Source organism: Anolis sagrei, chromosome 5, assembly GCF_037176765.1.
Source record: "Anolis sagrei isolate rAnoSag1 chromosome 5, rAnoSag1.mat, whole genome shotgun sequence".
In the NCBI taxonomy this organism is placed as follows: domain Eukaryota; kingdom Metazoa; phylum Chordata; class Lepidosauria; order Squamata; family Dactyloidae; genus Anolis; species Anolis sagrei.
The window spans coordinates 73,355,795-73,371,025 of record NC_090025.1 but is presented as its reverse complement, the minus strand read 5'-3'; the positions used below and the strand labels follow the sequence as shown (position 1 = coordinate 73,371,025).

Sequence of the window (15,231 nt, the reverse complement as noted above, 5' to 3'; positions counted from 1 at the left end):
GTCGGTCACCATATTTTAATGAGCTGTGAAATGTGCCAGTTGTCATGGTTGAAAGATGGTATAGTTTTCTGTGCATTTCTTCCTCCCCTGCTAACTCCCCCCCTCCCCCCTGTTGTATCAAGTGCATTGAAGGTTACACACTGCCATGAATGAGAAACTGGTTTTGACTTGTTTTTCATTAAAAGAAAAAAATCTGCCATAGATATTCATTCATGGAATCAGATGGAGATAGATTATTCATTCCCAAAAATCTGCATAGGTAGGTCATTCATTTTAATGTGATTTGTTTATGTCTTTACTTCTGACATTGCTTCACTCTCACAAATAGCTAAATTAAGAGGAATACAACTGATGTAAAGAAAAGTGCAGATTCCTAGGAGAATTTTGCAAGGACTCTGTGGGATTTAGAGCATGATCCCTTTTCAATGTTCAAGGGGTTAAAGGAAAACTAGAAACCACGACAGGCACATGTTGAAATTTTAATATGGTTAACAATAGCACTGCTGAAACTGAGCTGCTGGGAGACGGGAAGAGGTCAGTAGGGAGAAGGGAAAGTGTCGCTTCCATCCACAACAGTGAGTACTTGCAAAGCCGGCAATTCATTTGGGTTTCCTAGTCCCCACATATATGCTTCTTCCCAAAAGAGGGCTTGTGAGATGTTTGCAATGGGTGTATTGAGGGATTTCATATGTGAATTGGAAATAATCGTAGAATAGTTCACTTTGTAAATCCAAATAGTATAGTAGGTAAAGGTAAATGTTTTCCCCTGACATTAAGTCTAGTTGTGTCCGACTCCGGGGGTTGGTTCTCATCTCCAATTCTAAGCCAAAGAGCTGGCGTTATCCATAGACACCTCCAAGGTCATGTGGTTGCATGGAGCATCACTACCCGTCAAGAGCAGTATTTATTGATTTACTCAGATTTGCATGTTTTCGAACTGCTAGGTTGGCAGAAGCTGGGGCTAACAATGGGAGCTCACCCTGTCCCACGGATTTGAGCTGCTGACCTTCCAGTCAGCAAGTTCTGCAGCTTAGCAGTTTAACACGCTGTACCACCATGGCTGCTTGTACTATAAATAGTACAAAAGGTATCTATATACTATTAATATTATTTTTAGTCAACAAATCCCTCTGTGGTCATCTTCAAGGTCATGTGGCTGCATGGAGCACCACTACCCGTCAAGAGTGGTACCTATTGATCTACTCACATTTGCATGTTCTCGAACTGCTAGGTTCGCAGAAGCAGGGGCTAACACGGGAGCTCATCCTGTCCCACGGATTTGAGCTGCTGACCTTCCAGTCAGCAAGTTCTGCAGCTTAGCAGTTTAACCCACTGTACCACCATGGCCGCTTGTAATATAAATAGTACAAAATGTATCTATATACTATTTTTAAGTTATTTTTTTATTGTAATATACCTTGAAAAAAGAAAATAAAACATCAAAAGAGTGAGAACAATTTTCAGATAGGAAAGTTAGGAAAAGGGAAAGAGCCGGGAAATAGACACTGGGAGAAAATAATAATAATAATAATAATAATAATAATAATAATAATAAATTACCATCTGCCAGCTGCAGAAGGCCACCTTACTGGGATCTGCATGCATTATTCGCCGATACATCACACAGTCCTAGACACTTGGGAAGTGTCCGACATGTGATCCAATTCAGCAGCCAGCAGAGTGTCTGCTGTGGACTCATTTTGTGTTTCAAATAATAATAATAATAATAATAATAATAATAATAATAATAATAATACCCTAATCTAGGGAGCCAAATAAGAGAAAACAGAACAAAGACAAGGACATTAGGGGGAAAAGAAAAAAAAATATGTCCATTGACACCTTCAAGGTCATGTGGCTGCATGGAGCACCACTACCTTCCTGTCGGAACAGTACCTATTGATCTACTCACATTTGCATTTGCATGTGCATGTTTTCGAACTGCTAGGTTGGCAGAAGCTGGGGTTAACAACGGGAGCTCACCCTGTCCCATGGATTTGAGCTGCCGACCTTCCAGTAAGCAAGTTCTGCAGCTTAGCAGTTTAACCTGCTGTACCACCATGGCCGCTTGTACTATAAATAGTACAAAATGTATCTATATACTATTTTTAAGTTAATTTTTTATTGTAATATACCTTGAAAAAATAAAATAAAACATCGAAGGAGTGAGAACAATTTTCGGATAGGAAAGTTAGGAAAAGGGAAAGAGCTGGGAAGTAGACATTGGGAGAAAATAATAATAATAATAATAATAATAATAATAATAATAAACCCTAATCTCAGGAGCCAAATAAGAGAAAACAGAACAAAGACAAGGACATTAAGGAAAAAAATAAAAAAAGGATGTGTCCATAGATACCTCCAAGGTCATGTGGCTGCATGGAGCACCCCTGCCTTCCTGTTGGAACGGTACCTATAGATCTACTCACATTTGCATGTTTTCGAACTGCTAGGTTAGCAGAAGCTGGGGCTAACAACGGGAGCTCACCCTGTCCCATGGATTTGAACTGCCGACCTTCCAATCAGCAAGTTCTGCAGCTTAGCAGTTTAACCCGCTGTACCATCATGGCCTCTTGTACTATAAATAGTACAAAATGTATCTATACTATTAATATGATTTTTAGTCAACAAATCTTGCTGTGGTCATCTGCAAGGTCATGTGGCTGCATGGAGCACCACTACCTTCCTGTCAGAGCGGTACCTATTGATCTACTCACATTTGCATGTTTTTGAACTGCAAGGTTGGCAGAAGCTGGGGCTAACAGTGGGAGCTCCTCCGCTTCCCAGATTCGAACCACCGACCTTTCGGTCAGCAAGTTCAGCAGCTCAGTGGTTTAACCCAGTGCGCCACCGGGGGCTCCAAAAATAGCATAGTAGTAAGAAAATAACAGGGGAGTTTTGTTATTAAATTGATAACATTTATTAATGTATCACTGTGCTCTAATACACATTTATTAGAACGAACTAAAATACTTACCTTTTTCTCAAACTGCCTTTATTATGTTAGTGACTGTAATGTATATCTCACCTTTGGGATCTCAAACTTTTCCCTAGTGACACACAGGTAGCATCAAGAGACATTAAAAACATTAAAAACGACACATACATCACATAAGAGAATCACTACATAAGAATTTGCCAGGACTTTCCAGAAGTCTTTGCCTACCTTCCTCTCTCCCCCACAATGGTGGCTGATGGCTATTGTTGCTGACTGGGTCAGAGTTTGGAAATAATCCACAACCTATGATTTTGGGCATAAGAAGGTCTCTAGTACTTTGGCACAACAACTTTCAAATATTTAGTAATGTTTACATTTCCTCCTAAAGCATTTTCAGTTATTTTGGAAAGGATGTGATTATTTTTGTAGTTCTAAGTGCATTATGAATAGTACAGAGCATATACTATTAAATTACTCATGCAGCAACTTACCCTTCTCTTAGCAAATGGGGAGGAGTCTCTTTTGCATGTGCCACCATCTGAAGAGATTGAGTTGATAAAAGCAGAAAACAGGGATTTTGTTGTTGTTGTAGAACCTCGACTGTGGAACTCCTTCTCAAGAGGAGTCACACTTGCTCCAACCTTTATTTTAATCAAAATTGGAGGTTTTCTTATTGTAGAGAAGATTTTGTTTCTGTTCTGTTTATATATCGTGATTTTATTGTATGCTAGCTTGGGTACCCGGCGTTGGCCAGGTTATTTGAAATAGTTTTTTTAATTGTACCAAATGCATACGGTTGTGGATTAATTAATTACAACTGACATCATGCCAGGTTAACGTCGAGAAACTCCATCACTACTTAAAGTTTGTTATGTCGGGTAAGTTTGCTCTAGATGCATCATAGGTGGGGTTCAGTGTGCTCTCTGGCTGTAGGGTAAAGTACAACTCCCACTATGGTAAGTCAGTCCCCTCAAACTCCTCCAGGAGGTTCAGTTGATCTTGAGGGTTCTGTGTGCCAAGTTTGGTCCAGGTCCATCATTGGTAGAAGTCATAATTTCTCTGGTTGTGGGTGAACTACAACTCCCAGAATAGAAAGTCAGTCGTCGTCGTCCCCCTCCCCAACCCCTCCAGTAATAAAATTTCAACATATCAGGTATGTGTGCCTAGTTTGGTCCAGATCCATTGGTGTTTGGGTTTTAGGACAGTGGAGATCCAGCCTCATATAATCCCTTTCAAAGCAGATAATCTGGATCAGATACTGGGATATAGGGCAATGTAGATCCAGCCTAGGATTCCATACCAAAGATTTGGGAGTGCTTTTTACAGTACACCATTGTAGCACTATCATTCCACTTTAACTGGTATGGCAATGTCCTGTGGAATGAGTAGCCTTTTGGACAGAGAATTCTAAATATCCAACCCAGAAATCCAAATCTACCTTGGAATATAGTTGAGGCTCCTTCTCTTGATGTTTTTAAACAGATGAATTGCCATCTTTTGGAAGTGCTTTGATTGTATATTTCTATATGGCAGAAAGGGGTAGGGCTGGATGGCCCCAAGGGTTCCTTCCAACTATTATATTTGTTGCTAATTGTTGCAGTGTTGGTTTTCTCTTCTGTTTTGTGTTCAAAAACAAGTAAATAAACACAGATGGTGTGACTATGGCAGTCTTCGTATTGCTGCCTATATCCCAAGGTCATCTTCTGCTGTTGTCCTTCACACCCTGCAAGCTGATTACACTCTGTAACTCAATTTTTGTTCCTGGGTTATAAATGTCATTTCCTAATTGGTTCTATTATGAAAACATGGAAAAGGTTTATTAAACTGCAAATATGGTACTTTGTTTTTGCGGGACATCCTGCAGCACATTTTGCTATAGTTTTTCAATTAATATCTCCTTGAATCTCAATGAATTCAGCATAATTTGTGGCAGCCATAAAAATGAAGTTTCCGGAGTATAACAACTACTTTCAAAGTAATTACCACACAATTAAACAGGAACAACACTTTCAAACCAGGAACAAAACACCCCCCCCCCACCACCATTTTGTTACATAGTATTATACTTATAATATGGGAATGAGGCAGAATGTTACCGGAGGATGCCTTTCCTCTAGAGTTGGATAGGTTATTAACGAAGAGATTTTAGAAGTTTCGGAAAGTTTTGAATTAAAAAAAATCGGAAGTGACTTTAGAATCAAACCACCCCCTACATTCAAAACGAGTTTTGAACTTTTTTGGATCAACCAAGCCTACTTTCCTCACTGCCTGTTGCCAAATTATTGACTGGCTTCAGGGAATATTTGGAGCATGTGCAATTGCTTTGACTGCTTTGAGATTATTCCATATCCTAACAAGGACTAAATGAAAATCCAGTCTGCTGGAAATGAAGTACAATTGGCTAGAGAAAGCTGTGAGTGTGCTATGCAATGGAAAAAAGGTAGACCCATTACTTAAAATGTGTGGGGATAATTTCTGAAAGTTTGTTGTCCTACCTGCACAAACTGCATGACACTTTTATACTTTCCAGCTACACTCAATTGACAGGTACACTCCCAAATAATGTTTTAAAAATGTCCCAGTTTCTTTCTCTTCCTCCCGCTTTCTTCCTTTTGCCACAGCTTATTTTAATTGCTGCAAACTTGAGTTCCAAGTACAAAAGTAGTTCATTTTTTCAGCAGTGAAGAGAAGTGGGGAGGTGGGGGTGTGAGGAGAATACTGCATTTCCCAGTAGGTTTGGGTAAAAGCTAGCTGCTGCCTTCTCTCCTAACATGTGTGCTCTTCCTCATTAATAATTTTATCATCTTGATCACATTTTGATGTTGTTTGGCTACATGTGTCCCAGTTTGCATTTATAAATATTCTTCCACTGAGACCCTGTTGTATATGAACTATTTCCTCATTCATAAAGCCATTGACAATCAACTGCTTTGTTAAAGGATGCATTGGTTAACACGTACTTTGATGCCCCAAATGTTAGACCTGTTTCTGGGTATATATGACCCAAAATGACCAGTTTTCCCTATCAGTTCTAGTTTTAGTTTTTGAGATACAGAACACATGCCATCAACCATCTGATTGTTATTTGTTTGCTCTTGGCATTTAATGTTTGTCATTTTTGTTATACTTGGAAACTGGCCTGAGTCCCTTCGGGGAGAGAGGGCGGGTTACAAATAAATAATAATAATTATTATTATTATTATTTTACTGACACAAAAACACAGTATGTCACTGCAAATGATATATATATGCTGGATTTCATATCGCAAAATCACAAGTCGAACACTTCCCAAGCGTTTAGGACTGTGTGTTGTATTATTATTATTATTATTATTATTATTATTATTATTGACACAAAAGCACAGTATGTCACAGCAAACGAGATCTATATGCTGGATTTCTATCACAAAATCACAAATCGAACACTTCCCAAGTGTCTAGGACTGTGTGATGTATTTTCGAATGATGCATGCAGATCCAAGTAAGGTGGCCTTTTGCAGTTGACAGATCGTGATTTTGTTGATGTTTATTGTTTCCAAATGCCAGCTGGGATCTTTTTGGCACGGCACCCAGTGCGCCAGTGACCACTGGGACCACCTGTTCTGGTTTATGCCAGAGCCTTTGCAGTTCAATTTTGAGGTCTTGATAGTGGCTGAGTTTTTCCTGTTGTTTTTCCTCAATGTGACTGTCACCTGGTATGGCGACATCAAAAATCCAGACTTTTTTCTTTTCCACAATCGTGATGTCTGATGTATTGTGTTCCAAAACTTTCTCAGTCTGGATTTGAAAGTCCCACAGTATTTTTGCATGTTCATTTTCCATTACCTTTGCAGGTTTATTATCCCACCAGTTCTTTACTGCTGGCAGGTGGTACTTATGACATAAGTTCCAGTGAATCATCTGGGCCACAGAGTTGTGCCTTTGTTTGTAGTCCGTCTGTGCGATTTTCTTGCAACAACTGAGGATATGGTCCATGGTTCCATCCGCTTCCTTGCACAGTCTGCATTTTGGGTCATCTGCTGATTATTATTATTATTATTATTATTATTATTATTATTATCAGTCTTTATCTGCTTGCTCATAGAAAATCAGGATAATCATATCTAAGAAATGGACATGTTTTTATCCAAAGCAATTTTCTGAATCCATATCCCAAACCCCAGGAACAAGCCTAAAAACCAAGACACAAAGAAGTTTTTAAAATTGGGTTGTGTTGTAGGAGAGAGAGGGAACTTCAAAAAGTTACTTATTTGGCTTCCAGCTCCCAGAATCTCCCAGTCAGCATGGCATGGGTAAGGACGCTTCTACTCTGCCCTATATCCCAGGATCTGATCCCTGATTATCTGCTTTGAACTTCCACTGCCAGATAATCTAGAATAAACAGATAATCTGAAATCAGATCCTGGGATATAGGGACAGTGTGAAAGGAGCATCAGACATATAGTGGTCATAGGGTTGTAGGAGCTGCAGTGCAGAAACAGTAACATTTGCTCCTGGTAGAGGCAGTATTATTACTTGAGGTGGGTGATAAATATTGTACACACTATTGTCAGTTTCAGAAAATAGTGATTTTTTTTGCCACATACTATTTGGTTAAGGAAAAAAAAGTAAATAAACCACACCAGAAAAGCCAAAACCAACAACAGAAAGAAGCGAAGCAGTTTTACTTTATGTATGTTGTGCAAGACTTCTCATACATTTGTGTTTCAGATGTTTTGATTTATGCTCAGTGGCGAAAGAGGGCGAGAATATTCAACTATGGAACCCAGCCAATGCATTCTTGAGCTCCTGAAAAATATTTCATTTACATGTAATAGCTGAGCATTGAAAACTGGAACAACACTCTGGGAGTTTCGGAAACACATATTATTGTATCATGATTTCCAAATACTTTTTAAAGGTGTGTCCAGAGGGATATTTTGCATATATTGCTGTTGAACATGCACCCATTAGATAACATCGTCAACTAATGTTGAAATGCTCCCAAGGCCCCTTCTACACTGCCATATAAAATCCAGGTTATCTACTTTGAACTGGATTATATGGCAGTGTAGAAAGGGAGTGCAACACAGGGAGCAGGTACTTAAGAAACTTGGACCAAGTTTTTTATTGTGAAGAAGAAATTATTTTGGGAGGGTTTTTTTTTTTTTTTTTTTTGCTTACTGATCATAAATAGTTCAGCATTTGAACTCTGTACTGCCGTGTTCTTAATACTTATCAGGTTTCTAGTGCACCAGTAACAGTGGCTATTGTAAATAGTTTCTTCAAACATGTGATGTTATCTCTCATGTATTTTACTTGGAAACATGGGTTAGAGGGAATTGATCATTTTGCTTCATCATATTTGGACTGGAGAAGGATGGTTATTTGATAGTCTGTACTGTGTGTTCAACTCTGTCTTGTAGATGTCTGTTGGACTTCAATGGGAGAATAGGAAGAACTCTTTCAGAACTGGTCAGAGCATAATTTAGAGGGATATTAAATTTCCAATTGTGACAACAACCTTTCTGTTTGCTCATGCATGTCTAATGCTGAACCAAAAATATTCATTTTTCCATTCCCATTTCACAACCACATTCATGGGTGGAGAAATGACAAAAAAATTTAATACTTTTTTAATTTTAGGGGCAAAATTAAATGCCTCTCCTTGACGTCATGATGTTCAGCTCCGGAACATGGCTGAAATGATTTTGCTCTAGTTCATGTTAAACACATGAGCACAACGCCTTCCAAGATGCCGGAAAGATGGGAAAGCCGATATATATACCTCTTATCTATGTATTGTCTGTCTAGTTAGGTATAAAAATGGCATTGAATGTTTGATGCATATGTATGTTCTGTCATCCACCTTGAGTCTCCTTTGGGATGAGAAGGGCAGAGTATAAATACTACAAATAAATAAATAATAAAGTACTATGAGCAAAGAAATTGGGAGCCCACTGTTGAGAGTCTACAACAGATGGCTGCTATTTTGTTTTATTCATAGTCCCTCCAAATTATGCTCCACCATTTAATTACACATATCCATTTTGTGGATACAACTTACTGTACACAGCACCTCAGATGAAGCTGCACCATAGTTGTATAGATATACTAATATATTAGGAATATTGCCTGTCCGATTTTCATTTCCTTTGCTAATAATCTCTAGCAGGGAGCTTGCCCTTTTTGGAGGTCTTGACAGAGTCATTCTTCAGCACAGTGAAAAACTCAGACCACAAAAATTCAACAGTGACCTTGTTGCTCACTTGATTGGCTTAGCGCCTTACTTGGCTAGAATACTGTTCTCTTTGGACATCAGATAATTTAACTCTTGTGTCTCACATTACTGATCCTTCAGAGATCCCATTGCTTTCTTCTGTCTGCCGGAATTTACATTTTAAGTGAGTATGTGAATTGGAAGTGGGGTGGGAGGATAATCATGTCAATGTATATCTTCCCCTTGGTGACCATCTATACTGTGCAAACATCCATGGGGCAGGAGCAGAGGTCTCTGCATAAAGCTGTGCACACTAAGATCATCAGAAACGTTTCTGGTCCAACTTACCTGTCCAAACGTATCTCCCTTTATGAGTTGGTTAGAGCTTTAAGATCTGCCTGGGAGGCCCTACTCTCAGTTCCACTCCATTGGCAAGTGTGACTGGTGGGAATGAGAGACAGCACCTTCTCAGTGGTGGCCCCTCGGCTATGGAACTCCCTTCCTGGTGAGATCAGACTGGTTCCTTCCCTCCTGGTCTTCAGGAAAAAAAAGTTAAAGACTTCGCTTTGCACACAGGTGTTTCGGGAGTAGTGTAACATGGAGTCTGACTTGAATGTAGCATCTTGAACAACGACTGTGGGATTCGGCATTATATTTTAATTTGTTTTATTTTATTTATTTGTTTTAACTGTTTTATAATTTGAGATCTTTATTATTTGTATAATGCAGCATTTAATTTTGCCATAATCTGTAAGCCCTTCAGGGTGAGAAGAGCAGGGTGTAAATATAGTAAATAAATAATTAAATGAAATCACCGTGTGAGTCAGAAGGTTGATAGCAAAATGCTTTTCCTTGCTTATAATCCAAAATTTCCCTAGCCAAGATGGCCAACTGTAAACATGGGAGTTTTGCTAACGTCTGCATGGTATGTGGGGACATTAGGGTCATATCTATCTTTCTACTCGATTTTACCCTGCCTTCTCCCAGAATACTATTAGGATTTGGGACTGATTTATATGTACAGCATAACTCCTGAAATACATGTTTAGTTGTATCATAAGTTGAACCTCTGAATAGAATTTAAGTGATTTTGATTATTTTGGAATTTTAAAGATATGTGCCTATATAATAGCAAAAGTTTGGGAAAGGAGTATGGCAGGGCTGTATACTCTCACCCGTCCTATTTAACTTGTATACAGAACACATTGTGCAATGTGCGGGACCTGACAAATGCAAGAGTTAAAATTGCTGGAAGAAACATTGACCAACTTAGATAAGCAGATGATATCACTTTGATGACTGAAAGCGAGGAGCTGAGAAGCCTTCTAATCAAGGTGAAAGAAGAAAGTGCAAAAGCTGGGTTGCAGTTAAACATTAAAAAACTCCCAAGATTATGGCAACCAGACTGATAACTAGCGAATAGAGGGAGAAAACATGGAGGCAGTGACAGACTTTATATTTCTAGGCGCAAAGTTTACTGCAGAAACAGACTGCAGCCCTGAAATCAGAAGACTTTTACTTCTTGGGAGGAGAGCAATGACCAATCTCAATAAAATAGTGAATTGTAGAGACATTACACTGGTAATGAAGATCCGCATAGTTAAAGCAATGGTATTCCCTGTAGCAACCTATGGATGTGAGAGCTGGACCATAGGGAAGGCTGAGTGAAGGAACTTTTGAACTGTGTTGCTGGAGGAAAATTCTGAGAGTGCCTTGAACCGCAAGAAGTCTATACACCAGGAAACAATACCTGACTGTTCCCTGGAGGGAAGGATATTAGAGGCAAAGGTGAAGTACTTTGGTCACATAATAATAAGACAGGAAAGCTTGAAGAAGACAATGATGCTGAGGGAAATGGAAGAAGAAAGAAGGGCAGATCAAGGGCAAGATGGATGGATTATATCCTTGAAGTGACTGAATTGACTTTGAAGGAGCTGGAGGTGGCCACGGCTGATAGGGAGGTCTGGTGTGGGCTGGTCCATGAGGTCACGAAGAGTCAGAAGCAACTGAACGAATAAACAACACAATAGCAAAATCCCTCCATTGTACTTCAGTTGTGTAATCCTAAAGACCTGAAGTATCTTATTCTACCTATTTATGAAATGATTGTTGTTTATTCGTTCAGTCGCTTCTGACTCTTTGAAATGATATTCAGATATTCATGATATTCAGATATGTCCCTGCAATTGCTTAAAGCTACCATATTTAAGATAGAAAAGAACACAGCCTTGTAGCTGTCATAATGAAGAACTAGTTTATGAGTTAAAGGGCCCTTCCACATAGCCATATAACCCAGAATATTCAGGCAGATATTTTGTCGAAGACTTTCATGGCCGGAATCACTGGGTTGTTGTAGGTTTTTTTGGGCTATATGGCCATGTTCTAGAGGCATTCTCTCCTGACGTTTCGCCTGCATCTATGGCAAGCATCCTCAGAGGTTGTGAGGTCTCACAACCTCTGAGAATGCTTGCCACAGATGCAGGAGAAACTTCAGGAGAGAATGCCTCTAGAACATGGCCATATAGCCCGAAAAAACTTAAGGCAGATAATCCACAATAACTGCTTTGAACTATGTTATCTGAGTCCAAACTGGCATATAATCTAGTTCAATGTGGATTTTATACCGCTGTGTGGAAGGAGCCAAAGGTACTTCTCAGTGCTTTCCATATAGTTTTAAAATGTATATCCTTTGTTTTATGTTTTATGAGGTAGATCTTTATTGGGTTGTTTTAGGTTTTTTGAGCCTTATGGCCATGTTCTAGAAGCATTCTCTCCTGACATTTTGCCTGCATCAGAAGAGAATGCTTCTAGAACACAGCCATACAGCCCGAAAAACCTAGAACAACCCAGTGGTTCTGGCCATGAAACCCTTCGACAATACATAGATCTTCATTATTTTCAATTTATTAATAAGAACGGAGGTTGAAAGATCTATGACTTGATTTTGCCAAAGCTGTTTAGTGAAAATGGGTCTGAAGAAGGATTCGGAGCCTGGTATTCCAAGCCTAGATTTAATGCTGGTATTCATTGGAGGATAAATGGGGCTTCTGCAATCACAGAAGCAGCTCTTGATCAATTCAACAAGTCATCGATTTCTTGCGGGATTAGTTCCATAACTTTCTATATTTTCTTCTAACCCTGATTTTTGAACTTGGTAGTCTTGACCTCCTATTCTATCTTCTGCACTGCTAGGGTGGAGATGTTTTGGTTCTATCCTTCCACACTGTGTTGATCTGTGTAATCATTGGGTTGTTGTAGGGTTTTTTGGGCTATATGGCCATGTTCTAGAGGCATTATCTTCTGACGTTTCGCCTGTATCTATGGCAAGCAACAGGATGCTTGCCATAGATGCAGGCGAAACGTCAGGAGAGAATGCCTCTAGAACATGGCCATATAGCCTGAAAAAACCCACAACAACCCAGTGATTCCGGCCATGAAAGCCTTCAACAATACATGTGTAATCATTCTTTTTTTGCCTCTTTTTCCACAGCTCTTGTTTGTCAGTGTTTCCTAATATTATTACTCTGATTTCTGTGCAGATGGTTTATTTATTAAAAACATTTATTATCAATTTTCCCATGTCCTGCCTTTCAAAATTAGAAGCAGTACAATCTTCAACAGAGATGTGTCCCATACAGTATTATCACATCAGAAGGGTGTTTGGAAAACCAAATGTAGCTTTAGGTTTCTGATTCTTCTGCCAGTCTTTCATCATCTTTGCTGGTTAAAATATTGTTATTTTCCTTCTCTTTTAGATTAGTTTTGCTCAAGCAGATTCTTAAGAAGGGAAACACAGATTCTCTTCCTTTCCATCTTCAGTTTATTTATTTATATTTCAGTAATCTTCTTGTGTATTCTGAGTATAAATTTCAGTATCTCTCTTTACTTTCTTTTGCAGATTCAAGCTGCAAAACATTTCTCCATAATTTAACATTTTCAGATGCATTGATGTACTTTCCCTTGCTTTCTACTATTATCATTCTAAGTATAGACTTTTCTTTCTTCTTTCTTGTTAATCCCCATCTGGCCATTGAATTCTCTGCCAACGTCTGGAATGAAAGTTTAATTAATTTGCCTTTCTACTATTAAAATTGGATCACCATAAGTTAACAGACAATGGGAAGGCATACAAACTCTCTGGTCTGGTAGGTGGTAGATCTGAGCATATCTATTTCTACCTTATTACATTGAGAATTTTTCTCCTCATAGGATACTTCAGCCTCTTTTCAAACATGGAGAGGCACAGAGCTCATCACATGTTCCAGGGTTGAAAAGAGGCAGAAATGTCCTGAAAGGAGGGAACTCTGAACATGGGACAGAAGTATCCTGAAAGGAGGAAACTCCAGCCATCAATCTTATCACATTGAGAAATTTCCTCCTCGTAGGACACTTCAGTTCGCATCCAGACAGCCTCATTATTGCAGTAACTCCTGCAATAAAGAAGGCTGTCCAGATGATGTCTTGGACAATCCTGAATTAATTCACTACAAATCAGGAAAACCCTGGTTTGTAGCGAATTAATTAAATAGTGGATTTATTTATTTATGTATTTATTTACTGTATTTGTATACCATCCTTCTCAGCTCTCAGGCGACTCAGGGTGGTTTACAGAGGCAACAATTCAATGCCCAATACACCATAAAACATTTAAAAGCATGAACACATAATATAAAACCATAACAATAGTATTAAAAACATACATCAATTACGTCTCCTAATAAAAACGTTGTCCAATCTCGTCGTCCAGTCATTCCAACCCTATGTCATTTACCTTGCATTTTCAAATGCTTGTTCAAACAACCAAGTCTTGATTCTTTTCCAAAATGTTAAGAGGGAGGGGGGTGATCTAATGTCCCCAGGAAGGGCGGTCCATAGCCAAGGCCCTGTCTCTCGTCCCCACCAAACATGTTTGTGACGCAGGCAGGATCGAGAGCAGGGCCTCTCTGGATGATCTTAAAGTCCTAGAAGGTTCATAAAGGATGGTGTGTTTGGATAGGTAAGTTGGGCCAGAACCATTTAGGGCTTTCTTGGAAGGTGCGGGATAAACCTACTACTTCAACTGTCTGGACTTCTTCCTCAAAAGTTCTGGACTTTTGAGGGGACAGCCCAGACAGTAGTCCTGTGTTTTCCAGGCTGATTCAGCCTGGAAAATTGTGAGGGCTGAACCCCCCTCCCCCAAACCGCCCATAAAACCTTAAAAAATAAAAAAGGAAAGTTACCGGTAGCCATTTATCTTCTCCTTCTTTCTGATGAAACATACCAATGACACCTGAAATGAAAGGGGGCCCAAATCACTCCTGGCTCTCCCTATGTTTTGGGGGATCATTGGTATGTTCCCTCAGATAGGAAAGGAAACCAAAAGGCTCCTGGTAAGTTTCCTTTATATTTTTAAAGTTTTGGGTTTGGTTTTTTTTTTGGGGGGGGGGGGAAGGGGGTTTGGATGGCCACATGCTATTCTGGAAGTATTCAGGATAGCATGCGGACAGCCAAAGGGGAAAGCCTGTTTTTTTTCCCCTGCCTGTGTGGATTTAACCCCCCCCCCCCCCCCCCAAATTCGGAAATTTCTTAAACCTGCTCCAAAGTGGCTTTAATGTATGTGTGGAACTGTCCTCAGTCTCTTCAAGTACCGAGAGGCACAGAGCTCATCACATACTCTTAAGACTGAAAAGAGGCAGAAATGTCCTGAAAGCAGGGAACTCTGAACACTGGTCAGCAATCGTGTACAGAGCACCTATTTCTTCTCGCACTTTACTCCCATGTTTACAACTGAAAAGCAGTAGGGATGAGAACCATCAAAGGTTTCCTGTCCTGTTTCATTGCCCAGCTGTCAACAGTCTTGTTGGGTTTTTGTTGCAGAACAATATGATCCTATGGAATTAAATGGTTTTAACCTGGATCACTGTCTCTTGTATCCTATGGAGTTTGATGCATAACCATAGCATCCTAAAGAAAGAAGGGATTTTAAACTGGTGTCAGTCTCTTTTAATGTAAGGGGCTTTGAGCAGGGCAAGGGATCTCTTGGTGTTTGGATCTTGTTGTTTCTCCTGATTAAAAAAAAGCAATTCTGACCTTTTAATGAATGCAAGATTAATGT

The 15,231-nt window shown here is 39.4% G+C and overlaps 1 protein-coding gene across 2 annotated transcripts in view; it reads left to right on the top strand.

The window, feature by feature from the left end:
- Window positions 1-238: 238 nt before the first annotated feature.
- CRACD (capping protein inhibiting regulator of actin dynamics) overlaps window positions 239-15,231 on the top strand; it is a 177,412-nt gene continuing 162,419 nt past the window's right edge. The window contains exon 1 of one of the 2 annotated variants that reach the window (XM_067468757.1): window positions 239-259. The gene's annotated coding sequence lies outside the window, so the exon portion shown is untranslated. Of the gene's footprint in view, window positions 260-508; window positions 576-15,231 lie in introns of those variants that run through there. The other variant, XM_060778544.2, reaches the window with a different exon arrangement.